Here is a 17,350-nt window from a genome sequence, read left to right as displayed (position 1 = left end):
GAAGCCCAGGGAAGGTGACTTAGCCTTTTTTTAAGGCTCAGTTTTGTGATTTATGAAATGGAATTAATAATGATCTCTGTTGCATGGGACTCTTGGTTAATTACATGCGATGAATAAACCTCGCGCCTGTCATACAGGGGCCCTAAGTGTAAATTATAATTACTATTACTGCAGTCATGTGATGTCTGTTGGTGGAACTAGAGCCTGTATGAACTGAATCTGTGCTCCAAGGGAAGGTAAATCTGCTAACTTGGTGGGTAAGATAAAGTGCGGGGCTTTGAAAGGTCATCAGGAGAAGGCAAGCCCAGGGTGTACTCTGTGAAGTGTGACTGCGAGATGCCAAGAAAAATTGGGGTTTGAAGTAACAGCCCCCTTTATCCAAGCAGAAAACAGAGTCTGACGCAAGCACTCCTTTCTAATTGGCTATGAATGGAACAACCCACCAGGAAAATTTTCCAGAGTACTGGTAATTAACCCAAATGAGACTAAACTGCTGGAAAATCTAAGCGCAATGGAAAATTAAAAGTGCACCCTGTATTGAATGGGTTAAGACTGTATTGTTCACCAGAAACAAGTTTTGGTGTTGGAAAAAGTTAAAGTAATTAATTCTACAGTAAACTGTGTTTGATTAAATTTATTGGGGGGAATTTCAGATTCTTAATGAATCTATGAATTATTCATCTAGAGTTTAGATTTTGATCAACTATTACTATCTAACCCCAATCAAACTTCTCTTAGCAAAATCTGGACTTCAAACTAAAAAATTACTCCAAGAAACAGTAACTTTTGACTTTGTAAACTTTGGGGGTCTTGATTTGTTGACCCTTTCATCTTTACACCTGCCATTTATCATGTTGCTTCCCTTTGCAAGCCTCTAGCCCAATAGCTAGAATTTTAGACTACTCAGATAGCTTCAAACAATATTTTTTGAGTACCTGTCAGCAGCAGGCATTGTGCTAAATGCCAGAAATATAGACAAAAATAAGACCTTGTGCCTAGTCTTTTCAGGTGATAACCAATAATGATGATAATCACAGCTAACATTTACAGAGGATTTATATGTGTTCTCTAACTGGTTAAGCACTTTATAGTAACTCAGTCCTCACAAGGACTTTGGTGTGGGTACCAGTATTATGTTTTTTTTATAGATGAAGACCTTGAGGCACAGAAATTGAAGGAACTTGCCTGAGATGGGGTAGCCGGGAGGGAAATGTGAATGTAGGCTCCTAGTTCTATTATATCAGGCAGCCCCTGAGATACTTATGCTTCAGTCAGAGTTTAGCTTATTAAAATTATGATTTCAAAAGCCTACTTTCTTTTTAATACAACTTAAAATATAAATCCACTAAAAATATTTGTGTATTTTAAAAACATTTATTTGATGCTCAGCGCTTTTAAATTTAAAGGAAGAAATTCTCATGTTCATAGATATGCAAACGAGTTCCTTAAACATTTCAAACCATACATAACAATGTGATCAATCTGATTTCCTTAAATACTGTAATAAGACTTTAATAAGCCAGTCTTTCAAGAATTTTAAACATTTTTTTTTTTGTGGGACCCTCGGCGGCTGGGGAACGAACCGGCACTGCAGAGGCTGAGCCCAGCGCTCAACCGCTTCGCCACCAGGGGAGGCCCAAGAATTTTAAACATTTTAAAAAACATACATTAAGGGGTACATAATTATAAAAGTTTCTACACCTATATAAACACAACTGATATAAAAACATTATCTGTTGATTCAGGGGACACAAATTTATGTGTGAATCAGGAGAGAATCACTTTCAAATCTATAGGATTATAGGTTGGGAATACAGATCTGTGTCAGTAATTGTAGGCTTGTTTTGTTGGTCTAGATCCCTTTATAGCAACGGGACTGTCCAGGTCTGTGTCTTGCTTTGGATGTCAAATTGCATCTTTATTACCCAATATGCATTGATTAAAACTTTGTTCACTGGTCATGTGTGTAATTTGGGTTGATACTTTTTTTTTTTTTTTAAATGCTACTGAAATCTCTTACACTGTTTTCTTCTACCCAGGTCGTCTCTAACACACATATTACCTTCGTGTGAATTGAGTGAGAGGTGCCCCCTTTAGGTAGAGGAATTAATTACCAAAAGGCCCAGGTCAGGACTCAAGCTTCAGCTGGCCAGACCTGGTTGGATTTAAACCTCGTCTTGTTCTCTTTTACCCTTTGATTCCTAAGCTTTCTCCCCTTCTCAGTACTGTTAAGACTGAAGAATTCTTTCAGAACCAGTGGTTAGGTTGCTGGGTCTTTTAAGCTAACTCCTAGACTTTTGGCAAAATCCTACCAATCCTGTGTTGCTTTTTCTCTTTCTCTAGACTTGACTAGAATCAGGTATTGTCATGGATCCAGATGGTATTAGGTTCTGTCAGATTTATTGAAGATTTTACTACATAGCCAGTTCTGTTACATCATTGACGCTGCTGCTTAGTGACAAAACTATAAAAGATCTATTTTTAACGAATCATGATGTTTCCCAGGTTAGCTCTGTTTTTATTAAATCTCTAAAGTATTCTAACTGAAAGGGTTTTTCTTCCTACCTCCCACTTGCTTTTGAGCCACCAGCTGATCTCCCCCTGCCACGTCCATGTGGACTTACTGACTTGGTACATGCTCCTGTGCCAGCTGTGATAGCAGTACTCACAGCACTCTGTCACATCGTTTCGTTTTCCATTTTTCAGAGGCAGATGGGGGACAAAAACAAAAAATAGACAAATCAAACACATTTCTCTCCTTCAGGTTTTCTTCAAGCCTGATATTATTAAGTTGCCCAGAGCCTGGGTGTCTTGGGGCTCAGTTACAATCATGATGTTTTAGTCCTCAAACGGGGCAGTAGGTGTATTTCTTTTCTGCTGTTGTTTATTTCTGAAATATTTTGTAATAAGTATTTTGCATCATTCTTGTTGGATTTTCTTGATTTTTAAAAAAGATTTATTTATACATACAAACACTGTGGTACAGGCCAGAGATGTATGTGTGAGAGCGGGGGGATGAGAGGATTCACCAGAGACAGAGCGGGGAACAGAACAGGCAGACTGAAATACACTGCTGAGGGGTGCAGCGGGTGAGTCAGGAGAGGTCTGCTGCGCCATGTGGGTCACCTCCCCGGTCGGGGATCGAACTTGTGCTGCAGTGGCTGTGGATAGCTTCATAGGTTGCGTCTTAACCCCTTGCGCCACCAGGGATGCCCCCCAGATTTTCTTGATTTGGAGAAGCAGGGGAGGGGCTCATTAACCTTTAATAGACAGATGCATAAAGTAGTGTGATTGAGGATGCCCAGTCAGTGTTACTCATTCCTGAGGTGCCCGCTATGTGATGGTCAGTGCTCCAGGCACCAGGGGGGCAGTGTCTCCTGGAGAATGTCCCTGCCTTTATGGATTCTGTGTCAAAGAGGGGAGCAGACTCAACAGATAAATGTGAAATATAATAAGAATAAGAGCTACATACAGCACAGAAAAAGTTCTTAGTGCCTGGGGCAGAGGGAATGGTACTTTAAGCTAAAAAAATTTATTTTTCTTCTAAGAGAACTGCGTCTGTTTCCCTCTGGTCACCTTTGCACTCAGGTGTGCACATACCTTTATGTGGCTGGAAGGAACAATAGCTGATCTGTTTCGTGTCTTGGTGGTGGTTGTCCTGCCATATTTCAAGCATTTTCAACTGGCAGCAAAGCCTTTATAATTGTGGGTCAGTGTGGCTGCAGGCAGCAAATCAAGTGTCCTCAAACAATAATGGGGTGGGAGGGACTGATAACGGAACAATTCAGCATGTTTTTTTTTAACAACTGAAGCAGCACATCACGTGACTTGGCAGCAGCCTTTCATGTTAGTACCAGCCAGCTTCAGTCTTTCCTGAAGAGGGATGACATCACTTTCATTCATAAGCAACTTCTTCAAGCCATCACCTCTTCTGAAATGAGTCCTTAGCCTTGAGTGGGAGGGACTATAGCACAGAGCTACATTCACACGGTAAAAATCTAACTAATTTTATGGCTGCTGTGGAGTGGGGTGGCATGTCGGGTTTCTCACCAGGCTGTGTTTGCCGATACAGAAAAAGACAGCTTCTGCCAAAAGCTTCCCTCACTGACCACACTTGATCCTTGTGAGCATTTGCTGAGGTCCAATAAGGCAGATGACTCCTACAAAGTGGCTCCTCATTATCAGTTACTTAACACACAGCTATTCTCAGCAGAGCACTTGGTGCAGGAGTAGGTGCACATCACGGACATGTTTCTTCCTGACCTTCTTAGGCTTTATTCCAGCGTGTGTGCAAGCACACTTGGTACAGACTGGATTATCCTTGAAGTCTTTCCCACACCTATTACCACCCTGTGTTCTCTCCAGGAGTGCCGAACGTATAGATTCAATAGTGTGATTTAAGCGATGTCTGCCATTCATCAAGGAGGACCTCTGTCAGATGGGATGGTCAGGGAAGGTCTCCCAAGGAGGTGATCTTTGAGCAGAGACTTGAATGGGGAATGGCCCAGAATTGGGAAGAGGAGGTCCAAAGACAGTAATATATTTGGTGATTTAAGGAGCAGCAAGAAGGGCCTAAAGAACAGGAAGGCTGGGTATAATGAGAGACGAATTTTCAGAGCACTTGGCAGGAATCTGTGAGGCTTTGCAGATCATTGGAAGAGGTTTGTTTTATCTCTAGGTGTGATGGGGAGATTGGGGAAGATTTTGAGCAGGTGACAGAATTGTAATTGCTTAAAAAAAAAGAAAACAAGCAAACTGGCTATTCTGCAAAGTACATAGTGAAGAGCGAGAGTAAGACAGAAACTAATTGGTAAGCTGTTGTTACAATTCAGTAAATAATGGAATGATAAATAATGGTGGGTTGGACCAACAAGGTGCAGGTGGAGATCGGGTAGGTAGTGAGAAAAGATCAAATTATGGATATTTTTCAGAGAATTAGAAGTGCGGAAGAGGGAAATGTTGAGAATAAGGCCTAGGTTTTGGGTTGAGCAACTTGGTGAGTGTTTATTCTTACTTTTCCCACTAAAGGATGATCAGATTTAGAGAACGTTTGCTGTACTTGGTGGACAGTATGGTGGAAATGTTAAATAGGCAATTGGGTATATAAATCTGGACTTCATCCAGATGAAGTCATAAACAGGCGGGATCAGCATGTAGACAATAAACTCAAAACTTTGAGACTGAGTGAGCTCACTACTCAAATGAGTAAGTGTGCATGGATAAGAGACCCAAGAATGAAGATCAAGAGTGCTCTGATTTTTAAAGGTCAGGGGTTGAAAGGAAACAGCAAAGGAGATTGCAGTGGAGTGTTAAGGGGAAAACCAAGGAAGCATGGTGGACAAGGCGAACAGATTGTGTCAAGAAGGAAGTAATCAAAACTGAATAAGACCAGTGCTGATCTAGTTATTGGATGTAGTCGTCAAACCACTTCACAAGAGTGGGTTCAGAGGACAAGACTCATGGAGGCATGTTGAGAGCAGAATGAAAGATGCGGCAGTAAGAGTGCAGAGCCAGTTTGTCTGAGGGTTTTGGTATATGGAGAACTAGAGAAATGGAGTGATAGCAGGAAAGAAGGAGCTGATCTGGAGAAATTTTTGGTTTTGAAGATGGGAACTGTTGCAGGCTTTTAATGCGCTAATGGAATGTATCCTGTAGAGAAGGGGAGCCTGTGATGGAGGGGTAGTCTTGCTGGGGAGAGCTCTGTGGGTTTCCCCTAGCTCCTGTGGAGGTAGAGCTAGTTGTCCAGGAAGGGAGGTTCTACCAGGAGCAAGTATCAGATGGTCTTTGAAAGAGCAAAACGTCTGGAACAGGTGAGCTGCCTAATCCAGGGGTACTCCGTATGTGGTTATAGGCTTTGTTAGTGATCCGCAGAACAGCTGTCTAGCCACTAAATAACATTGTTAGGTTTTCGAGTGATAAAGATTTTCAAGACTTAAGTGCAGAATAATTTGTGAAAAATACATGCAGTACGTATTTCAGCAAAGGAAAATATATGAATGGGTAGAATTACAGATAACTTTTTATTAATTAGACTTTTCCAGTTTCATCAGATTTTCTCTATATAGGAGCATATGTTACCTGTAGCTTTTTTAAAAAGTCATTCTGAATATGTCAATGAGCTCAACCCATTTATATCAATCATAAAATGTTTCTGTATTTGGACTTTTTTCGGCATTCATTTCAGAGTTCATTTTCGCTTCTTTTTCTACTGCTTATTAATTAAATCAGATATTGCCATAGTTTGAAAGTTACACATTCTGTTCTTTTTAGTAGTTTTCTTAACCTTTTATTTGATAATATACTTAGGTTTGTTTTCCCTGTTGATTTTAAACCTTTAAATATATGTATTCTCCCCCCATCAAAAATACAAGTATCCTGGATACTCTGTGTGAACTCTTTCCCCCCAAAAAGAGTGCTTTGAATTTTTTTTTTTTTTAAGAATTTTAGTTTTGGAATTGTTAGGGATTCACTTTCTGGTTTTTCTTTTTCCCTCTTTAGACAATAGTAAATATATTATTTACCATTATTTTCTTTTGTGTAGCATATTTCAGCTTCTGTATTTCTGATTGCTAAAATATTTCTAAGGAAGTCTTTGTGTGGCAAGACTTGTATGCCTGAAATATATTTATTTTGCCCTTCTATTTAAATGATAATTTAAGTATTAACTATAAGTGAAGTTTTTTCCTTTAGACTTTTAAAAATATCATTCTATTGGCTTATAAGAACCAGTGTTGCTTTTGAGAATTCTGGAGTCAGTCTAATTCTTATTTTTCCTTTATAAATGACTTTTTCTGTAAACTTCTGGGATTTTTCTTTTTGTTGTTGTTTGATTTCATTATACTATGACTGGTCCTCAATGTCCTGCCTTTTCTAGTTCCTTTTTATGTGTTCTTACAGTTTGGCATATTAAGATCTATTTCTAAATCTGAGAAACTATTATTTTTTTTCTTCCTAGTTCCCTCCCTCCTGTTCTGCAGATACAGCCACTTATGCTTCCGTCTACTAACGTTTCTTCACAGAAGGATTTTTTTTTTTTTTAGAGGCAGTTTTTTTTTTTTTTTTTTTTTAGAGGCATGTTTTATTTATTTATTTATTTGTTTGTTTGTTTGTTTGTTTTTTGTTTATACGTGTACTGGGTACAGTCAGAAGCGCAGGAGGGTGAGAGAATTCACCAGAGCCAGAGCGGGGAGCAGAGCAGGCAGAAGGACCAAAGTACACTGCTGAGGGGAGCAGCGGGCGGCAGGAGAGGTCTGCATGCCATGTGGGACCCTCCTCTGGTGGCCGGGGAGCAGCCGGGGAGCAGCTGGGGAGCAGCCGGGGATCGAACCGGCGCCGCAGAGGCCGCGGGCAGCTTCGCAACCCAGCGCTCAACCGCTGCGCCACCGGGGAGGCCCAGAAGGATTTTTTTTTAAACTATTTTTTAAATCAGTACAAGATTAAAACAGAGATAGATGTGTATACACATTTCCTGTCTCTTTTTCTAATAACTTCTCTACAAGAAGAAGCAGTTTATTCCAGAGAAAAAGATACATGTGCACCTTTAGTATTTTCACAGGAGTACTTATTTTGAGCCTTGGATTTTATTTAAACCAATCAATAAATATTTAGGGTGTTCCATATGTTGGGGGGGAATATGACAGTAAACAATGCCTTCATGGTGCTTGCTTTCCACTGGGATAGAAGATAATAAACTAAATATAAAAGGTGCTTTTTTTTTTTCTTTTTAAAGATTTATTTATTTTTATACAAGAACCAGGGTACAGGCCAGATGCGTGGGAGGGTGGGAAGATTCACCAGAGACAGAGCAGGGAACAGAACAGGCAGACTGAAGAAATACACTGCCGAGGGGAGCAGCGGGTGAGACAGGGGAGGTCTGCTACGCCATGTGGGATTCTTGCTGGCCGGCCGGGATTGAACCCGTGCTGCAGACAGCTTCACAGTGCGGTGCTCAACCACCTGTGCCACCAGGGAGGCCCTAAAACATGCTATTTCTTAGTGAGTTTGAATTAACCCTTTGCACTCTGCTGTCCCCTCTCAGGGGACATTGGTAGCCAATGTCCAGAATGGTTCGGAGTGCAAAGGGTTAAATTAAAGCCGATACAAGGTAAACAAGGGAGGTGAGGGCCTAATTAAGATGACTGACAGTGGGACCAGCTGGAGCTGGGCTGGGAGGGAAAGGAAGAAATGCGTGTGGTAGGAACAATGGACTGCAAAGGAGGCAGAGGATTGTTGGAATTAAGGTACTAGTGAGAATGATCTAAAAAGCTAAGAGGTGATCGCTGGAGAGTAGATGTTTGGGAATGAGATAATGGAGGGATTGCAGTAACTGACTAAAGGAGAACATTGGAAGAGAGACGACTTCTGGTTGTGATGGAGTAAGGGGAGCCAGCTTTAGATTTACCCTCTGTAAACAACTAGAAAGTCCTACACAGAGTATTAAAAACAATCGTTTTCAGACATTGGACAACTGGCATATCAGAAAAATGAGTCTTGAGAGGTGAGCCCCGCCATTATCCATACCTGGAGATCTGAGTACAAGAAGCCTGTCTGTCTCCTTTAGTTGAGGGGGCACAGTTAAGACTTCAGGGCATACAGAGTCTGGAATTCACAGAATATTGGAGAAGAACTCTTCATTGTTAAATGCTTGCATGTGAAGGAACGGCCCAAAGCTGGCAAAAACACAGGGGATGGCTGGGAGCCCTGGGCTTCTTGCAGACATGAAGGTGTGATGAAATAATCCTAATGGCTCTGGGGTAGTGGTGAGTGACTGTGAGTGCTGAAGGGGTTGCTGGGAATGAGTAGTCCTGCCAGAAACATCGTCCTGAGGCTCCCACTGACCTGAGTGTCAGAGGAGGCCTGCCAGGGCGGTGTCGTCCTCCAAGTGCTGATTCCCTCTCGACTTCTGCTGCTTCCCTGGACTCCTGATGGAGGAATATTTACACCATGGGGTCCCACAGAGAGCTGGTCTTGCGGCTGTTAATCACGTAAGAATCATGCACTCTTTTCCCCAGAAGAATCCGACTCTGATTTTCAGTTTCAAAAAAGAATACATTTAACACAAACTGTTTTCCAATAAACTTCTGAGAAAATTCTGATTCCTTTGAGTAACTCTGTGTGTATGTATGTGTGTGCATGCGCGCGCGTGTGTGTGTGCGTGTGTGTGCGCGTGTGCACATGCAAGGGGTAGCAGGTGGTTGTGAATTTCAGCCTAAAGATCATTGCCTGAGATTAGATAAATTTCTGGTAAAGGAGACTTTGCAAGACCAAATCAGAACTCCTTAAGGTTAGAGAGAGAGTTCTTACTCATATGTGTTCCCAGGTCTGAATACGTAGAAGGTGTACAGTAGTAAAGGTTTGTTGAACCTTTTTCACACTGTGTAGTGGTTGAAGACCACTACGTGAACTTTATTGTGGGCACTGAGGCAGCCAGGACTCTGGCTTCTCCATCTGCACAGAGACATGTGAACCTGCAACTTCTACAGTATCTAGTTGGGCAAGTTGATTTGAAAATTTCTTATTGGTTTGCTGTTGTTGATTTTGTTTTATTTTTATTTAAAGATTTACTTATTCATACATACAAGAACTGGGGTTCAGGTCAGATGCGTGGGGGGTGAGAAGATTCACCAGAGACAGAGTGGGGAACAGAACAGGCAGACTGGCTGAAATACACTGCTGAGGGGAACAGTGGGTGAGACAGAAGAAGTCTGCTGTGCCATGTGGGATTCTTGCCAGCTGGCCGGGATTGAACCCACACTGCAGAGGCTGTGGACAGCTTCACAGCACTGTGCTCAACCCACTGTGCCACCAGGGGAGGCCCTGCTGTTGTTGATTTTAAATTCTTAGGAACAATAGGGAAGACTGCATCACCAGGTGCATGTCAGGTTGTGGCTTACTGAAGAGAAGAGCACAGCTTTTTCAAAAGACTTGTGTCCTAAGATTTATAGATTTCAGTTTCATGTATAGACACACATTTAAAAAATTTTAAAAGGTTCAAAACAGTAAAGAATCGGGCCTCCCCGGTGGCGCAGCGGTTGAGCCCTGGGTTGTGAAGCTACCCGCAGCCTCTGCAGCCCCGGTTTGATCCCCGGCTGCTCCCCGGCCACCACTGGAGGAGGATCCCACATGGCGCGCAGACCTCTCCTGCCGCCCGCTGCTCCCCTCAGCAGTGTACTTTGGTCCTTCTGCCTGCTCTGCTCCCCGCTCTGGCTCTGGTGAATTCTCTCACCCTCCTGCGCTTCTGACTGTACCCAGTGCTTGTATAAATAAATAAATAAATCTTAAAAAAATAATAAAAATAAAAGTTCTTACTCCTTTAAAAAAAAAAAAACAAAACAGTAAAGAATCTCCCTCCTGTTTCTGTCTGCAGGTTGCCTGGCATTCAGTTCCCCTCCCTAGAGACAGCCACCATATGACCTTCTAAAAAGATGAGATGACCTTTTAGATTAGGAAATAATAAGAGCAGGAGGCTCTTTAGTCAGTCAGTCATTATTGTATACTGAGCTTTGTGGTGAATTTCATATATAATTTATTTAATCTTCATAGCAACCCTTTGAAGAACTATCCTCAAAGTAAATATCACATCCTGCACTCAAGCCTCTTTCTCCTTTATGCCCCCTTTGTCAGCTGGTGACTTTTAAACTACTTTATTTTCTGCAACCCCCTCCCCTTCTCTTGCTATAGCTGAAGTGTCCCTTTATTAAAATCTGGATCCGGGAGCGTGTGGGAACTGGCCCCTACCACTTGAAAGACCAGCTGCACTCATCTCTTCCCAACTCTGTGTTCAGTGACATCATATCAATAACTTGGAGTTGGTTGTGCTTGGAATATTTTTACCATGGATGTTGGTAAATGCTTCAAATCAAAACTCTTTTATCCAAAGAGCAAGTTGTTAAAATATTTATCAGTGTACCACTGTTTGGATTCTCTCCTCTTTCCATTAGTTGGTTCATTAACAAAGTTAACTGAAACATGGAAAAAACTATATATCTGAAGTATACATATAACTTATATATAGATATATATATATTTTAAATATATTTTGGAAAACATTTCCAATCACTTGACAAACTAAAAAACTTGATTATGAAAATGTTCAAAGATGCAGAAATATTGAAAGACTTGTTAATGAATACTCATTTGTATCCATCTCCTAGATTTGATGATATATTTCATGATCAACTGCAGACATCATGACACTTCAACCCTGATGAAATATTCAGCATATTTCTATATGATCCGAATTTCATTATCTTTAACAAATGTGTAGTTCCCTAGCTCATTTACTGTGCTGTCTGTATTCAGATTTTCCTAACTGTTTGTGTCCCAAAAAATCATTTACTTTTTTTCTAACAAGAATTTTATTTTTTTCTAACAAGGAGTCAACCAAAGCTTGTTCATCTCTTTTAAAATAGAATAATCCTCCCCTCAGCTTTTTCATAACATTGACTGTTTACTATTATTTATAAATTTCAAACATACAAAAGTAGAAAAAATAGTCAATGAGCCACAATATATAAATACCTATCATGGCTTCAATAACTTTCAAATTTTTGTCATATTTGCTTCACTCACCAATTTCCTTTGCTAGAATACCACAACAAATTCAAGATACCATGTCATTTCACCCCCTTGTAATTGTAAAGAAAAATAGACATTTTCTTATGTAACCAAACTGCTATTGGAATAACACAAAGCATGGGCCTCCCTGGTGGCGCAAGGGATTAAGCACAGCACTATGAAGCTGTCCGCAGCCTCTGCAGCAGGAGTCCGGCCAGGGAGCAACCCACATGGCACAGCAGACCTCTTCTGCCTCACCTACTGCTACCCTCATCAGTGTATTTCAGTCAGTCTGCCTGTTTTGTTCCCCACTCTGTTTTTGGTGAATCCTCTCACCCCCCACACCTCTGGCCTGTACCCCAGTTCTTGTGTGCATAAATAAATAAATCTTTTTTAAAAACACAAAAAAGTAGAATAACACAAAACAAATAATGAGATTTTTAAAGAAATCAGGCTAATTCTTTAATTAGCCTACATTTGGGGTTTCTGTGATTGTTTTGTTGCCTCATAATGTCATACAACCAGTTTTCTCTCTCCCCTCTTCCCTTTACACAGGATGTTAGATCTAAATGCTTGACTAGGCAGCTTGGGAGAGCGTACCTGGGAGATGGTGGGATGCCCATCAGAGTGCTCCTGGTCAGGAACACCACGCAGTCTGGCTGTCACTTTCAGTGATGTTGGACTTGATCACTTGGCTAAGGGGCTGCCTGCCCCTTGTTCCCACTGTAAAATGTTTTTCCCTCTGGGATCCTTTGGTATCACATGATTGTCCTCTCCATCGGCTTTTTGCCTGATGACTTTAGCAGCCATTGACGTTCGCTGCCTGAGTCAGTTTATTTCAGCAGTGTTGTCATTCTTCTGATGTAGGACCAAGGCAGTTTCTTGGAGCCTGGGTTCACTGACTGGCATTTCCTGTAAAGGTGTGTGAATCCATAATACAAATTCCCTAAATTTTCTAAGCCTCAAATTTTGAGGTTTTTTAGAAAAAGATTTTTCATTTATTTATACATACAAGAACTGGGATATAGGTCAGAGGTTTGGGGGTGAGAAGAGTCATAAGAGACAGAGTGGGGAGCAGAACGGGCAGATCTACTGAAATACACTGCTAAGGGGAGCAGTGGGGAGACAGGGGAGGTCTGCTGCGCCATGTGGGTTAGCTGCCTGGCTAGGGATTGAACTGCTGGTGCAGTGGTTGCCCATAGCTTGATAGTGCTGAAATTTTAACCCCTGTGCCGCCAGGGAGGACCCTGGGTATTTTTCCTTTTCAATGGAACAAGCAATACAAAATATTTTTGAAGCCCTACTAGTACAGAAATCTTTCTAGATATTTCCCAAGTTTTCATAGCGCCCTGGCCCATCCCAAATTCAGTATAAGTTTTTTCTTTAAGCAGTTTGCTTTTATTGATTCTTTCCAGAGGATTTGTCATGGTTTCTATAGAAACAACTCTTTAGTCTCTATCGTATTTAAGTCATGTAATTACAGCATCAAGTGCAGATGTTACAAATAGGTTTGGGAACAAAATAGCTCATTCTTCATAAATACTCAGCTTAGTCTATGGGAGTGTGGCCTGCAGTGTACTGGACAGCAGGAGCTTGATGTTCTGTCACCTATTGGTGTGTGCAGGAAGGAGGCGGCGGAGTGTCCACTGACAGGCAAGTGGTTACAGGGAGCTTGAAAAGAACTTGAAAGAGTCTACAAAATGGTAATTTTAGGCTCCTTGTCTTCCCTCTTAGACGCCTAGCTCCTTGATTAGTAAAGTTGGTCTTGTTATGTTTGTTTAAATCCTGAGTGCCTGGTTAGTATAATACCTAGCATATAGTGAGTGCGCAATAAAAATATGTATTAAATGAATCAGTGACCAGTACCCGAAGAGGCTACATTGACCTCAAGTGAATTCTGATCTTAAACATACTTGATATTTGCAGATCTCTGGGTCGGTCTGGTCAGTGTATATCATGTATTCTTTCATTGGGTTTTTTTTCCTCTTCTCATGCCCTCAGTCTTTTGAGTCTCTCTTTGCTCTGTGCCAGCCTCCTTCAAGTTACTGCGTCTTGCAAGCTACCTGTTTTTATTATTCCAGTTTCCTGAGAAAGATGCAATAAATGTATAACAGTTTTGCTGCAGTGGCGCTATGCACAGAGATGAGATTCCTAGGAAAATACAAAGTAGTTCCTTAGTTCTCTCTTCTAGAGTTTAACCAATCCCAGGAACTGAAGTCTTCTGTTTCTTCACAGAGGAAATATGACAAAGGCAGTGGCTGTACAAGCTTCCTTCATGGGCCGCCCTCCCCACTGCCTCATCCAGTAAGCGGGAGCAACTACTTCTGGAGGTGAGAGGGGAGGGAGGAAAATCTCCATAACCCATTTGATCCACCGACCTGCAAAAAGTTTTGGTTTTGAGAAGCAGAGTCCACAGTTTGTAGAGCTACTATTCAGAAGAACTTTACAACGAAACAAGTCAACGTAGATTTTATGTTCAGGTGCACGGGGGATGTTTTTGGTGGAAACGTAGGGCATGTATTTTACACAGAAGCTGCTCATAGCTGAATTGTACCAATATCTCGTTTCTGTAGCTATTGAAAGGTATTATACATGTGCATTTGAGGTGATTTTTAGCTTCCAGAACCAGAAAAAAGTTCCTCAGTAATATAATCAATATCATTTTTTGAGTATTTAAGGTGTGCCAAGCACTATGCTAAATTCTAATCTTTTTAATTCAGTTTTCATAGTAAACTTAGGAATCATCTCTATTTTACTGGTGATTAAAGTGAGGGTGATTTGTCTCGGTCTCACACAGCTTGTATATAGTAGAATCAAAGGACCCAAACTCCTAGCTGTCTGATTTTAGTTGAAGTCCTCCAGGGTCCCATCACACACTTGAACTCTGAAAATTGTCAGGCATCAGTGACCAAAATCTTCTGAATGTTAGTTTAGGAACCAAAGTGATGATCTTCCTGGGTGGTTGTACTTAACTCTAGAAAGCTTAAGAGAGGTGGTTGTTTTCACCAAGGGGCAGACCCCTCAAAGGGTGGTTCATTTTTTTAAGGGTTTTCACATAAGCAAATGAACATTGAGTTCTTCTGAACATTTATTCATTCATTTAGTAAGCTAAAATGCGTGTCGTCTTTAACTGACAAACAATCATATTTGCATACCTGAGTCTTTCCAGGCTGTGTGTTTAAGAAGACAATGAAAATTCTTTGAAAACATTCCCAGGTCCACAGGAAGGAGCACAGGGCTTGATTTCTGCTTGTTTTTCAAGCTGGCTTCATCTGGGGACAAACTCCATTGTAACTTTTTTAGAATTTGGCGCCAATAGGACTTAAAATAATAAAATCTGTACAATTAAATTAAATAGGAAATGAGAGTCTTTTATGTGCAAGGCCTTAGATTAGGAACAATTGGTCGCTCTTCTGGGAAATGGCCACTAAAATCACAACCAGCTGTGGACCTGTCACTTATTGTCCTCCTTGACAGCATTGTGTCCCAGGAAGAAAAACAAGCTCCTGTCAATGACAAGCATTTGTAAAGATAACACCATTTCCCCCTAATCTTCCTCCTCCTTCCCATATGCTTATGATTGATTTGAGCTACTGCTCCAGCATTTATTGAGAGTGTTATTCGAGGTGCTGCACTAGCTTCTGAGGCTTTAAATGTGAACAAGAACTGTGGCCTTTAGGAATCTCACAGTACAGTAGAGAGAAAGTGATCCAGGATAATAAATGTTCTAGTGGCACTCATGACGGCCCTGAGGGCATCCAGACAGGACCCTAGCATAGCTGGCATGGGCCGGGAGCAGGACAAGATGATAGCAGGATTGTGTCTTTTTTTTTTTTTTTTTTAATTTTTTTTTTAAATTTTTTTTTTTCTTCTATAGAGGCATGTTTTATTTATTTATTTGTTTGTTCGTTTGTTTTTTTTGTTTGTACATGCACTGGGTACAGTCAGAAGCGCGGGAGGGTGAGAGAATTCACCAGAGCCAGAGCGGGGAGCAGAGCAGGCAGAAGGACTGAAGTACACTGCTGAGGGGAGCAGCGGGCGGCAGGAGAGGTCTGCGCGCCATGTGGGACCCTCCTCCGGTGGCCGGGGAGCAGCCGGGGATCGAACCGGCGCCGCAGAGGCAGCGGGCAGCCTCGCAACCCAGCGCTCAACCGCTGCGCCACCGGGGAGGCCCCCAGGATTGTGTCTTTTGAGGAGACATAAAGGAGCTAAGTGGGGAGGAAGATGCTCTTGGCCCAGGGAACAGTGGGATAGCACATGTAAGAGTCTGGAGAATGGCAAAAAAGTATGCTGTGACACAGAATGAGCAAAGATGTAGGTGATATGGCTTGGTTCACATCCTGACAGGCACTGCCAGCCGGCTGAAGCATTTAAATTCTAAACTTCACGGGAAGCCAGAAACATTTTTAAGCAGGTGAATAACATGTTCCGATCTGTTGTTTAGAAAGATTACAATGTCATCAGTGTGATGACTTTGAAGAGATGGCATTGAATAAAGTTAAATAAGCTTAGAAGGTGGTTGTAGTTCAGAAGAAAAAGCATGAAGGCTTTTAATTAGGGTGCTGGTGAGGGGATGGAGACTCTGGGAGAGATTCAGGAGTATCTAGGTATCAGGGAGGTGGTCTTCAATTTAGAACTTAACAGAGTGTTCATAACCGGTTTGTTACAGCAGGGTGTAACTAGAGGAACAGGAGGCATCCAAGATGACTTCACACTTAGCATATATATACTGGTGCCATTAATAAGAGGGATAGAAGTGGAGGAACCGGTTTTATAAAGAAAGTGGTAGATTTAGATTTGAAGCTGTATGTGTCTCATCTGACTAGTGAAGGGCTCCAAGTGGGCAACTGGGCTATTACGTTTGTAGTTTAAGAGAGAATATCGGCTGGAAATGATGGTAGTATGTAGATTCAGGTTTTCAGTCTGTCTTCTACTTTTTTTTAAAAACATTGAGGTATAATTGACAAATAGCATTAATTTCTAGTATATATCTTAATGATTCAATATATGTATATATTGCAAAATTATCACCACATTGTCATTAGCATCCATTTTCATACATAATACTTTTTTTTCTCATAAGGACTGTTAAGATCTACTCTTAGCCATTTTCAAATATGTAATACAATATTATAACTGCATTCACTGTGCTGCACATCACACTCCAGCGTTAGATCTGCTCTTGGAACAGTTACTTGATTAGTACATGGTAAAAAGCAGGTTTACCAGTTTTAAGCTTAAGTGCTTCTCACAAACATGGGCCCTGGGAAGGACCCTTGCAAATGTATTTACATATTTGTAGGTTTTTGTAAAATCTGCAAAGTCCAGATATTTTTAACTATAGTTGATCAAAATTGTTCTTTTGCCACTTTGAATTACTCTTACTCTTGTGTTTGGTGATGTTGGAGTGGTCTCAGGCATTTTTGGGAATCCAGCTGGGAGTAAGTTGAGCTGGGGATATTTTAGTTTGGGTTTGCTGTCACTTCATTGTATACTTATTGCTGGCTGTGCCAGTATGGGAATGACATTGAGCTACTCCTGCCTACTATGCCAACTTACTTGCTTTTGTGGCCCAAAGTATGGGGCCAGCTCTGTGTCAAAATATGAATGAGTCCTAAAACATCTGGCCCTGGAATCATGGAATTAGAGGATTAACCATGCATGAAGCTAGAAACTGATTAATACAAAACCTTCCGCTCATCTGATAATATCTTAGCCTGAATGTCAGCCTGATACAAAGGCTTGCAGACAGGCAACTTTATTTGGGATCCTAGGGGCAGGAGTTCAAGATAAT

At 41.3% G+C, this 17,350-nt stretch overlaps 1 protein-coding gene and 1 long non-coding RNA gene across 8 annotated transcripts in view; one reads left to right on the top strand and one right to left on the bottom strand.

Moving 5' to 3' along the window:
- Window positions 1-17,350, top strand: part of CNNM2 (cyclin and CBS domain divalent metal cation transport mediator 2) — a 145,111-nt gene that overhangs the window by 73,183 nt on the left and 54,578 nt on the right. The window contains exon 2 of one of the 7 annotated variants that reach the window (XR_008549871.1): window positions 13,792-13,886. The exons of the other annotated variants lie outside the window; for them this stretch is intronic. The gene's annotated coding sequence lies outside the window, so the exon portion shown is untranslated. The remainder of the gene's footprint in view (window positions 1-13,791; window positions 13,887-17,350) is intronic. 7 annotated transcript variants of the gene reach the window in all.
- LOC119233393 (uncharacterized) overlaps window positions 1-17,350 on the bottom strand; it is a 76,013-nt gene that overhangs the window by 44,475 nt on the left and 14,188 nt on the right. The gene's annotated exons all lie outside the window — the stretch shown is intronic.

This window comes from Talpa occidentalis, unplaced genomic scaffold (genome assembly GCF_014898055.3).
Source record: "Talpa occidentalis isolate TD23 unplaced genomic scaffold, MPIMG_talOcc4v2.1 talOcc4.8, whole genome shotgun sequence".
NCBI classification, from domain to species: domain Eukaryota; kingdom Metazoa; phylum Chordata; class Mammalia; order Eulipotyphla; family Talpidae; genus Talpa; species Talpa occidentalis.
This window is presented reverse-complemented; position numbering and strand designations above follow the sequence as displayed.